General features: G+C 41.0%; 1 long non-coding RNA gene across 2 annotated transcripts in view; it reads left to right on the plus strand.

Moving 5' to 3' along the window:
- LOC112833327 (uncharacterized) overlaps window positions 1-12,211 on the plus strand; it is a 48,422-nt gene that overhangs the window by 23,884 nt on the left and 12,327 nt on the right. For both annotated transcript variants that reach the window (XR_003210600.2, XR_003210601.2), the window contains exons 2-3: window positions 958-1,015; window positions 2,739-2,830. This is a non-coding gene — a long non-coding RNA (uncharacterized lncRNA). The remainder of the gene's footprint in view (window positions 1-957; window positions 1,016-2,738; window positions 2,831-12,211) is intronic.

A 12,211-nucleotide genomic window follows, 5' to 3' on the forward strand; every position in this document is an offset into this window, starting at 1 on the left:
GATTTTATTTATTTATTTATTTATTTTAGAGAGAGAGCACATGAGCAGGAGGAGGGGCAGAAGGAGAGGGAGAAAATCTCAAGAAAACTCCCCACTGAACGCAGAGCCCGATGTGAGGCTCAACACAGGGCTCAATCTCATGACCCTAAGATCATGACTCTAATATCATGACCTCAGCTGAAATCAAGAGCCGGATGCTTAACCGACTGAGCCACCCCCTAAGAACTCTTTTCATAACATAAGTTCACAAAGATTTTTCTCCAGTTTTATTCTAGAAGTTTTGTGATTTTAAGTTTTAAATTTATTTTTTTAAAGATTTTATTTATTCGAGAGAGAGAATGAGCAGTGGGAAGGACAGAGGGAGAGGGAGTGGGAGTGGGAGAGAGAGAGAGAGAGAGAGAGAGAAGCATACTCCCCACTGAGCAGGGAGCTGATGTAGGGTTCAATCCCAGGACCTGGAGATCATGACCCAAGCCAAAAGCAGACGCTTAATGATTTGAGCCACCTTGGCACTCCTAAGTTTTAAATTTAGATCAATGATCCATTTTAACTTAATTTTTTACTGTGGTATGAGGTAAGGGTTACAGCTGGTACTTTTACATATGTCTATCTGATGTTTTCAGTACCATTTATTAAAGGACTATTCTTTATCCACTGGATTGTCCTGGCACCTCTGTTAAGTATCAGTTGGTCATATATACTTGGGCTTATTTCCCGACCCTTATTCAGTTCCACTGATCTACATGTTCATCCTGATGCCAATCAAATACAGTCTTGGTGAACTTTATAGTGAGCCTTGATATCAGTTAGAAAAGTCCTCCTACTCTTTCCTTCTCTTGGAAAATTGTTTAGGATATACTAGGTTCTGTGTGTTTCCAAAAACTTTTAGGATCGGAACATCAGTATCTACATGAAAAATATGTTGGAATTTTGACTGAGAGTGTATTGTCTCTACAGGTCAATTTGTGGAGGTTAACATCTTAACGATGTTGAGTCTTCTAATTTATGATCAATGGTAAGTCTCTCCATTTATTCAGAGTTTACTTTCTCTTAGCAATGTTTTGTGCTTTTTAGTGTATCAACCCAGCAGCAACTTAAAACAAAATCTTAGTTTAAGGCAATAGTTCTCAAATGTTAGCATACACCAAAGTCAAGTGACTGGGTTGTTAAAAACAGATTCCTGAGCCCCAACCCGAGTGTCTGATTCATTTGGTCTGACGAGGGGTGCAAATTTGGCATGTCTGACAACTTTTTAGGTGATGTGGTACAGTAGCTTCAGGGGCAATATTTCAAGAACCACTAGCTTAAGGGTTGGTTTGTTTGTCTTTGGTTTTGGTTTTTGGCCCCACACACAGGACAAATTAGAGCTTCCAATCCATCTGAGGAGTTTTTGTAGTTATGGAATCTTTAGGAAAACTTACTTTTTTTCCCTCAGTTTGCTGTTCCCAATGGGTGAGTGGTGAATTTTTACCAATTCACTTCTATATTAATGTCACACCATTTGAGGTATCATGTTAATGGGAGGTTGTCTTCTATAAGATCTCCACATTATGGCAGTTCCAAGCTTGTTCTCTTTTCTCCTGCATCTTGAGAGACTGAAAACTGAAGTTGTTTTACAGATTCAATGGAGGCAGAACCAGCTTCAGTGACCCACCTATCTTTCTGGATTCCCACTTTCACTTAGTTTTCACTGTCTAGGAATTTCATACTTTGTTGTTAGTTCATTGACTAATTCTTATGAAAAAATATCTATGTTTTATTCAGCATATTTCGTTGTTTCTAATGAAAGGATCAGACAAGTTATCTAGTCAGTCATACTGTTAGAGACAGACATCTTTAATTCTTAAATTTCATGGCAGTATAGTTTTCAACTTTTTAATATAGGCTTTTTTTTCTGGTAAGTTTTATTTCCCTGTCATCTGTTTTTTCTTATTTCTTTCTCACTCCCACACCCTTTAAAAATTCTAAATTCTGTGATTTCCTTTTGATTGTTAGTCATATATGAATGAGGTGAATTCTGACTAGACTATTTATTTCATGTTTATTTAGATATGTGGCCATAGTTCTGTTTCCAGGAAAAAGAAAATGATTTCTTTTTATGGCACATGGTATTTGAATGACTGAATATTTTTAGCCTCTAATTCTGAGTAAACTGAGAACTATCCTGCAGGACTACTCACAGTGTAACAAATCCTTCTTCTCTACTGCCTCATTTATAAACTGCTCTGATAAGTGTGCCTTCTCTGTATAATTCCTTGTTTTGTCACATTGCCTTATATTTTTTAGGTTTCCCACGAAAGAAAATCCAGGGAAGTCTCTGTCACCATCTTGTGTACTTCAGTCCCACTCTGGCAAATGAATGCCTGTTGTTTTTCTCTTCATGCTGTGCCACAGGAAGAACTCTGCTCTACCCACTTCTCCTGTAAAGTCTGCAGTGTAGGCAGGCTCCACACCTCCCTATGTCTTTATTGCCTATTACAGTTTTTAGGCAGCTTTTCATCCTATTTGTGGTTCTGAGTTTTAAAAGTCTGTTATTTTAATCAGATAGATTCAGCATGTCTGGTTTTTTATTCCCCTGTTGCTTTGGGGTGATTTCTGGGAGATGGGGAAATGTCCAGTGCTGTCCTGTGATTTTAAAACCAGATTTGAGTAGGTTTTCAAAAATTCTGTAGCCACTTGTATTTCTTCTTTTGTAAATTTTATGTTCACTACCTTGCACCTTTTCTTTTCCCTTTTAGGTATGTTCCTATTTACCAAAATGTCCCATTTGTCAAGAAAAAAAAGAAAATTAAGAAAAAGTTTTCTCTAAGAAGAGTACAGTAACCAAGATGTAAGTAGCCAAGTCAGAGCCAGTGGGAAGATGCAGGCTTTAGTTCAATGGAACGGTCTTTGAAATGTTCCCATTGAGTCCCTGGTCCACAAAGTCTTCTTTGGTGAGAGTCCACTAGGCTCATTCGTGGGCCTAGTTCATCATCGTGTTATTTTAGGTTCCATTTAAGAAAGATAATGAGAGAATGAGGGATGACAAGGGTAAGCTTCCCTGAGTGACCATGAAAATTCTTCTATAACATCTGTTTTCTTCTCTTTTCTTTGCTATCTCCCTACCATCAACACAACTGGCAAGGGCTACTTGCTTTGTCACAGCATTTGAAGAAAAGGATTAAATAAAACTCACTTTAATTTGGAATGATTTGAAGCTTAGATACACTCAGGGCTACAGTTTACCTCTTTCTTGCCTTGCTATTCAGCATCTAGAACAGGCAAAGTGAGACAAACCAAAACAAAAGTCTGCCCCTGATCCAGATGTGCAAGGGTATCAATGAGCTGATGTGCATGTGAAATGATGTCTCTTTTCTCTTTCCACTTCTATAACTTCCTCATTTGGGCCAAAATTAAATAAATCTAATCACTGACTGCAAATAGAAAGTTAGACATATTAAAACTTGCCTTGTAACTCTACATATGTGCATTCTGCAAGCAGACATGGAGTTGGATGCCACTTCCTCTTGATAAGTATAAACTGGGGAGAAGGCATTTATTTAATATTAATATAAATAATTTACATGAATATATAACTTTAATATTAATATTTTATTTATTTATATTTATTTTATATTATATATATTTTCTATTTATATATTTATTATTTTATTTATATTTATAATATTTATTATATATTTATTTAATATAAATATTTTATTTAAAAATTTAAATTTTAAATTGTGGACTATCTCAAACTATTGACTGTAAGAGGACAGGACCAACTACAAGGCTGGTATTATTTGGGCGCCTGGGTGGCTCAGTTGGTTAAGCGACTGCCTTCGGCTCAGGTCATGATCCTGGAGTCCCGGGATCGAGTCCCACATCAGGCTCCCTGCTCGGCGGGGAGTCTGCTTCTCCCTCTGACTCTCCCCCCTCTCATGCTTGCTCTCATTCTCTCTCTCAAATAAATAAATAAAATCTTTAAAAAAAGAAAAGACTGGTATTTTTCACTACTGAATGCCATCAACTACTGAAGTATTTATCCTCAAAAACAGAAAAGCACAATGTTGTAATTTTATAATTTCAAGACCTTGAAAACAGATGGGAGACAGTATTTTCAATCATCTCCAGACAGTGGGAAGGGACTGAGGAAAAGAATAGGACAGACTGAGACGTCTCAAAAACTCTTAACAAGTCATAGATGGATTAATCACATTACTTCCCTACAAAAATGTTTGTTCTGCATACAAGTGCCTTGTTTACATGCGATTAACACACATTAAAAGACATTCTATAACATAAATTACTGTGAATCTGCTTGCCTGACAAATTTGGCCAGACACTAATTGATTCTGAAGTCACTAGATTTTCTTACCATTTCAAAATCAGTTTGGCAAAAATTAGGAAAATGTAATGAAAAGCAGAGGAAGATACTTCCAAAACTACATAAAAATGCACTTGGAAGTTAGCTTGGGTGATTCAAGATAAAAAGTCTCAGAAAAATTAGCCTTTGTATCATGGAAAACATTTTTGAAATTTTGGTGACACCCCGTTCTTCATGAAGAAAATTAATCATAGGAGTGATGGAGTGGAAAACACAAGGGAATTTTCAATGAAATGTTTTCTTTCTTATTCACTGACGCAATATTTGAAATGGGAGCACAGGGCGTATTTCTAAGCAAAGTAGTTGTCAGCAAGCATGACTCTCTTCAGCAAATCACCTGTGGTCGTATGAACAAATAATTTTGGACATCAAATTAAAAGACAAGAACTCAGTATCTATTCTCAATTGAATGGTGGTCTTTGTGACAGATTAAAAAATTTTTCAGTCTTTTTCACCTTCTTTCATCTCCATTCAAAGCAGCCTAATGAGAATGCTTAGGAACTGTTAGGACACTGCCAGAGTTCACGAATCACTAATTATCTCTGTCATCTCAGTAGGAAGGTCTGTGTCCACTTAACAAATGGTAGAACTGGTCTTGGTCACTGAAGTAAATCAGCAAAGAATGAATTCTGTTGTTCTCTAGACAGGGCTCAATGTGCTCTTCTTCTTTTCCAACAAACACACTTGTTTCCAGGAAAGAGGTAAAGAGCCTTTGTTGGAGTCACACAGAGTCCAGATCAGAGCTGGGACCAGAGCCCAGAGCACCTCCCTGCCAACCTAGAGGCTACCTCTTGGCTATATTACTTGACTTGTTCTTAAGCTCTCTGCTCTTTAACCTGGTACCATGGAAAAACTCTTCTGATTAGCACAGCTGGAAAAAGCAACCCACTGCTGTATGATAGGATTTTGGTCAAGTAGAGCTAAAGGCTGAACATGACACTGACTTCTATCCAAAGATAATGATTGTTGGTGGTGTCCCATGCAGTCCCACTCTCTGGCCCAGGAGTTTTACATGAGCTTCCACTTGGCCTGCAGGGCTAATGGGATAGTTAACCTCTATGGGACACAGCTCAAGAACTAGACATCCTGGTTCACAGGCAGTCCGCAGGGAGAAAAGTCATGCAGCAATAGTGAAACAATCTTTGGACACAGAAGCCTGTGATTAAGCGCACTTAGGCAAATATTATTTACAAATTGAGCAACATTCCTACTGGTCATGCTATTGATGACTAATATACCCAAATCCACGTGGGAGCTTCAAAATCATTCATCAAATAACAGAAAAGGATTTATTATTCCTTCTCATTAGTTTTTCCTATGACCCCTTCTCTGATGTTCACCAATACATGGCAAATCATTTCAATTTGTAGAAAGTTAGGCATAAAGAGATAGGTAGGTGAATATCCAAATTGACTATTTCAGCTATGGAAATGAGCTAGAACTAAGGTGTGTAATTCCAAAACAAAAACTGTCTTTAGTCTCTCAGCCCAACTTTTTTCTTTGTGCCAGTAAAATGCATCCTTCAGAAAACAGAAGAAAAAAAAGTATTTACCAACCCCTAAGATTTATATGCTTCTTCTTTTAGACAGTCATCTCTCCCTTTCTCTTGTACTTGTTCACCTTCTTCCATTTTCCCCTCTTCCACATCCACTCTCTTATTCATTTATTGCTCGTTCCTTGAAAAAAATAGTTACTGAGTCCCAAATGATAATCTAGGAGTTTGGTGTTCATCAGCGATCAAAGTAAACAGAAATCGTTGCCTTGCTGAAGTCTGCACTCTCCCTTTGCCTGAATGTTAATTCTCAGTGCTGGGATAGTTCTGGGACTTCTAGAAGCCTCTGTTCTGTTGCTTTAGTTCACAAATTCTGTCCCTCCTCCACAGCACCTGTCTTTTCTCTGCGTGGAGGTAAGGGGCATGCCTGGGGCAAAAGGTGACCTACACACAAGCACTGCAGAACATGGGGATAGTGGTAACAAATTCTTGATCCTGTGAAAGGACAGCACAACCAAACCAAACCCACGTGCGATAATACAGCCCTTTCTATTCTTCTAGATTAAGCCAGAGGTTATTGGTAGGATTCAATTTGGCATTAGGAGAAAAGGGTAGGATCCAAAACCACACAAAACTGGGGATGTGTTTTAGTTCTATGGCCCCAGGGTAGGGCAAATAACCCCTTAGGTCTCAGTTTCCTCTACTCTTAAGTGAAGTTAACAGCATTTGCCTTGTGGGTTCTCTCATTATTTTATTCATTCATTCATTCAATGAGTATTTGTTAAGCACCAACTGCATACTAGGCCTTGTTGTAAATACTGGGGATATAACAACGAAGAGACAAAATTCTTGCCCTCATGGAGCTTACATAAAGAGAATATTGTCTATTACCATCAAAGTCTTGGATGTGCTGCCTTTCTGTAACAACAATGAAGCAAGGGGTTATTGTGAAATATTCTTAAAGTAGCATTAGAAATTAGCATGCACCCAGCACGTATGTATTCAATACGGTCTACGTGGACTTGCTACACAGATGAGCTCAGCCAGGCCAAGTACAGCGGAGAAAACAGCTTCAGTTAGTGATGTTTTTCATAAACTACAGTAAAATTATCTCGTACTTCCTGGAAAAGATGTCACATGAGTGTAAATAAGAGCAGAGAAGCTATCAACTAGTTATGATACTTCCTGCTGGGTGTTCAGTGAGGCATAAGATTTGATAAAGGAACAAGCCTGGGGAAGACTTTTGGGGCTGGGTGTCAGCTGTACCACCAAAGTAGCAAGAGGCTACCCAGTGCCCAGAACCTCTGACTCCACCACTGACGGATGCCATCGTACAGTTTCATGGCCCCTTCAGTGCCTGGTACATATCCAGTGCCTGGTATACAGTAAATGCTCAGTATATACTGACTGTTGAGTAGGTTTAAGTTTTTAATTTTAGATGATGATAGCTAATACTTAGCACTGAGTATGTATCAAACACTCTTCTAAGACCTTCACACATATTAATTTATCTAATCCCCAAAATAATAATACCCTGAGAGGCACAGAGGGGATCCAAATTTGTTCCGGTTTTAGTGACAGAAGCAGAATTTGAATCCAGGTGGTCTGGCCCTCAATCTGTGCTATTAACCACCTTGATCCTACTGAATCTCTGGGTTGGTGTAATTTTTTAAATTAATTTAAAATTTTATATTTCATTTAAAATATTTTATTATTAAATTTTTATTCTTTTATGCCCGTAATATATATCACATTTATATAATTCAGAATCCAAAAGGTACAAAGAAGCATAAAACTAGGTATCTCCCTCCTCATTCTAATCCTTTAACCAATGAGTTCTCTTTCCTAGAGGCAGCCCATAGGTGGCTTGATCTCTAATTCTGGCTCTGCACTCTCTAGATATGTAACTTTGGGCAGAACACTCGACCCTTCTATGCCTCAGTTTTCTTGTCTGAAAAAAAGGGAATAATGACAGCTCCTTCACAGAGTTTTTATGGATTAAAAGTAAGTTAATATACGTAGAACGCTTAGAAGAGTAACTGGCACAAAGTAGATGCCAATAATTATTTGCTGTTATTAGTCTTAGGTATCCTTCCAAATATCTCATTCATATACAAGATATATACATATATACATACACACATATACGTATTCCCTCCCTCTCCCTCCCCTCCACCTATTGGGGGGAGGGGCAGAGGGAGAGGGAAAGAAAGAATCTTAAGCAGGCTCCATGCACCTCACAACCCTGAGGTCTTGACCTGAGCCATGAGTTGGATGCTTAACCAACAGAGCCACCCAGGCGCCCCACCTCCCCCTTCTTTTTACAACTAATATTCTGCACCTTGCTTTTCTCACATTACAATCTTAAAATTTGAATTAAAAATAAGTTCATGAAAACATTTTCTTACAAAGTAACCCATTCTCAGCCTTTCTGATGTATCTCTGTTTAAAGAAAGTTAATGGGTTTCCTACTACTGTTCTTCTATCAGTTCTCATTGTTGACAGAAATTGAGGAAGGACAGCTATTGTAGGGGCAATATGGGATTGCCAGGCATTAACAGTTAACGAAAAGCAAGCGATGGTATAGATTCTGAACTTTTGAAACTGGTTCTGATCTCTGATCCCGAGGCTCTGGCAGCATCAAGAATTTCTACGTCACAGGGTTGGATGGCAGTGATCTGGTTGGAAGGTGGGGCCAGGTGATGTGTCTTAAAGTTGTATTTGCATAGTAAGCATGCTGTTTTCTCCTGGATTTAATATTTATTTAGGGTAAGGGTGTTTGCTGAAAATTATGGGAGAGAAGCACCAAACCCTGTCTTCTCCCTTTTCTGTCAAGGTACTCTTTGGCCCTAGCCATGCCAGATGGCACCGTTGCCCTTGGTTCTACCATTTGGAAAAACAAAACAAAATTTAAACAAAAACAAAAACAAAACAGAGAAAGCTAAGACTGATTTGCCCGCAAGGCCTCCTGCCTGCAGGAGATGAGCTATAGCTTTGGCCCCTTTGGGAGAGCATTACAAGCCCAGGGAGTCAGCTACTGAAAAGACAGAGAGGGGTTAGTTTTAATTGTGACTGAATTTTTATGGGAAGGGTAATTGACTCCTAAATGGGCCAGAGAAGCGCTTCAGGGAATGGGAAGGTCTAGACACTGGCTGTTGACCAAATCCCCTCTAATTTGCTCTCTGTGGTAAGAGGAATCAGGAGGAGGGGCCTACACACGATTGTAGAGGCATCCTGTCCCGAGGAACAAAAAGTCTGCAGCTGCCAGCAGAGAGCACCACAGACACTGAAATGGTGAGGCCTGCACCTCCCACCTCCCGCAGGAACGGAAGTGAGGACGGTGGTGAAGGAGAGTAGAAACCTACAATCACAGATGTCTGTGGACTCTCTCAGACCCTGTCTTGGGTCTTAGAAACAGAAGGAAAGTTGCAGGGACAGCTCAGCACTGCTTTAGTCTCTGGACTAAAAGTGACCCTTACAAACTCCCCCAGAGATCTAGGCCAGGAACAATTTGTCTCTCCAGCCAGTCTGAATGGCTTTTAGATCCCAAGTTATCCAAGACCGTCAGGGAAACCCTGAAGCTACACACTGTCTGGTGATGAGGCTTCGGAGATGCTGCGCTACACCATGTCCCACACTGGTAAGCTAGAGGCCACAAAGTAACCCCAGGCCCCTGGTTCCCGGCACTCAATCTTCAGGCGCTTCTGAATCAGACTTCATCCCAAACTCAGCCCTCCTCACCTCTTCCCAAATCAGCACTGAAAGCCTCCTTGCGCAGCAGGAAGTCCCCAGGGAGGGGAAGAGCAAGGCTGGGACAGTCTCACCTTCAGGTAGTGCTGCTTCACTGGCTTTGGGGACACAGAGGCTGTTTCCCATGGAATGCGGACACTGAGTGGTTTCCTAACTGTTTCAGCTGCTCTGAACAAATGAGTTCCCTGCTCTCAGAGAATCGAAACTACACAGTTTCACTCTGTCCTGTTGTGTTGTCAGCTGGCTTTCAGCATTCCCCTGTCCCCACAAAAACCTCAACACAGATCCCTTGCATGGATGTTGTACAATAGGAGCTTTCATTCCTGTTTTAGCACCTGCAACCCTGGGTTAACAAGTGCCATGAAGCAGAGAAAGCATTTACCAGTGTGGTGCTGGGGACCCTGCCCCATGCAGCAGTAGAGCAGAGGCAAGTAGGAGTAATATGCACACTTGCAGAAAAGGGAGGGGGGTGGATCTTGGGGACAATATTCCTGCTGCTACCCCGAGTGTTCTGAATGCCAACTGCATGTGCACTGTGCCAGGCACTAAACGTAACACCCCGTCTTTGTCCTTAACGTGTCTGGAGCTTCCAGGGGGAAAGAGATCACAGAACCAAATGTACCAGTCAAGGTTTCTGCTTACAAGCCACAAAATCTATCTTTAATAAGAAGCCTAGCTCTGGAGCCAGGCTCTAAGGTCTCCATTCTGTCTTTCTCAGTTACTAGCTGTAGGGCCTGTGTGGCAATCCTTAACCACTCTGTGCTTTAGACTCTCATTTGTCAATGAGGTCTCTAGTAGTATGTGTCACTTACAAGGATTACAATATTGAATATATGCAGACTGATCAGAGCAGTGCCTGAGTCATAGTAAACATTCAGGAGAGGTTAGCTATCCTCTTCAATTTATGTGCAATTAAAAGGCCATGGAAGCAGATTTAGAAGACGAGTAGTCATCAAGAGAGATGGAAAAGCACGATTCATACCAAAGTTGATGCTGTTAAGAGCAGCCTGATTAGAACACTACCCCCGGCACTGCTGCCCCCCACCAGCTGGCCACTTCCACGGCCACTACTGAACATCACTGTCATGAAATCAACTATAAGTTCATTTTTTCCCACTGCTCTGAATTCAAAGTCCTATATGGAAGCAAACAATTGCCACGGCCCAATTTACTTAAGACCTCTGTGTCAGGGCTGGGCAGAAGTTGCAGGGTCTACCTCTGTTTTCTGCACTGGGCAGTAGTGTTCCATCTCCTATAAAGGCTCACACCATGGTGGATTCAACATCAACCGGAAAGAAGGAAGGAAGGAAGGAAGGAAGGAAGGAAGGAAGGAAGGAAGGAAGGAAGGAAGGAAGGAAGGAAGGAAGGAAGGAAAGGAGGGAGGAAAGAAAGGAGGGAGGGAGGGAGGGAGGAAGGGTAAGAAAAAGACAAATGTCCTTACAAAATGAGAGTCCTGTAGCAAAGGTATGAAGCTAGGGCCACAGCAGTCACTAACTCTTCCTGGAGGAGTCTGGAGCTCCCTCCTAAGCCTGGTCCTCCTTCAGGGCCCTCCTAGTTTAGTGGATGGCCTCTTCATGCATTCAGCTGCATAAGCTAGAATCCCAGGCATCTTCCTTGACAGCTTCCCATACTTCCAGTCCATCACTGTATCCATTCCATTTCACTGCCTAAACATCACTGAAATCCACCCACTTTCCTTCATCTTCCTCATCCAAGCCCCCAATATTGTGCTGTTAGATTATTACACTAACCTCATTTCTGATCTCCCTATATTGACTCTAACCTCTCTTTAGTCTATTCCCCTATGACAGCCACAGTGGTCTTTTCAAGATACAAATCTGAGACTCCATCAGCCCTCCAGTTTTTAACCGTTTCATAAATTCTTAGGTTAAAGATGAAACTCATTAACATGTGCACAGAGTCCTGCTTGCTTTGGGTTCGACCTCCTAATCTCAATTCAAGTGTGCTGTGCTCTCCCTCCTGACCTCACTCCACTCAACCCAGTGCTCTTCTTCTAATCTCTAGTAACCATACGCCCTCTCTTGCCAAAGGCCCTTACCCATGTAGGGCACTTTCCTTCCCTCTTCTCTTTTTATCCCCATCATTATTCAGTGCTTACATCAAGTGTTACATCCTCATGGGAGCCTCCACTGACCCTCCTGACCAGGACAAAGTCTCTCACTAAAACTCTCACAGCATCCTGAATCTCTTCCAGAGGGACATTCGCCACAATTGCCAACTTTCATTTGTGTGATTATTTACATGATGCATGAAAATAGGAACCATGTATGATTCAGTTCACCACTACCTAGCATCTCCCATTTGTTGAATGAATAGAAGGATGAAAAATGGTTCCTCATTGAAGGTACATAACCCTGATCTTGAGGGATGAATAACAATTTGTTGAATAGAGGAAAGGAGGAATTAAAAACACTCCAGAAGAGGAAATAGGATAGTCAAAAGTTCCAAGACGGGGCGCCTGGGTGGCTCAGTTGGTTAAGCGACTGCTTTCAGCTCAGGTCATGATCCTGGAGTCCTGGGATCGAGTCCTGCATTGGGCTCCCTGCTCAGCAGGGAGTCTGCTTCTCCCTCTGACCCTCTTC

This window comes from Callorhinus ursinus, unplaced genomic scaffold (genome assembly GCF_003265705.2).
Source record: "Callorhinus ursinus isolate GAN/ISIS: 27379988/994484 unplaced genomic scaffold, GSC_fseal_2.0 scaffold25, whole genome shotgun sequence".
Classification (NCBI taxonomy): Eukaryota; Metazoa; Chordata; class Mammalia; order Carnivora; family Otariidae; genus Callorhinus; species Callorhinus ursinus.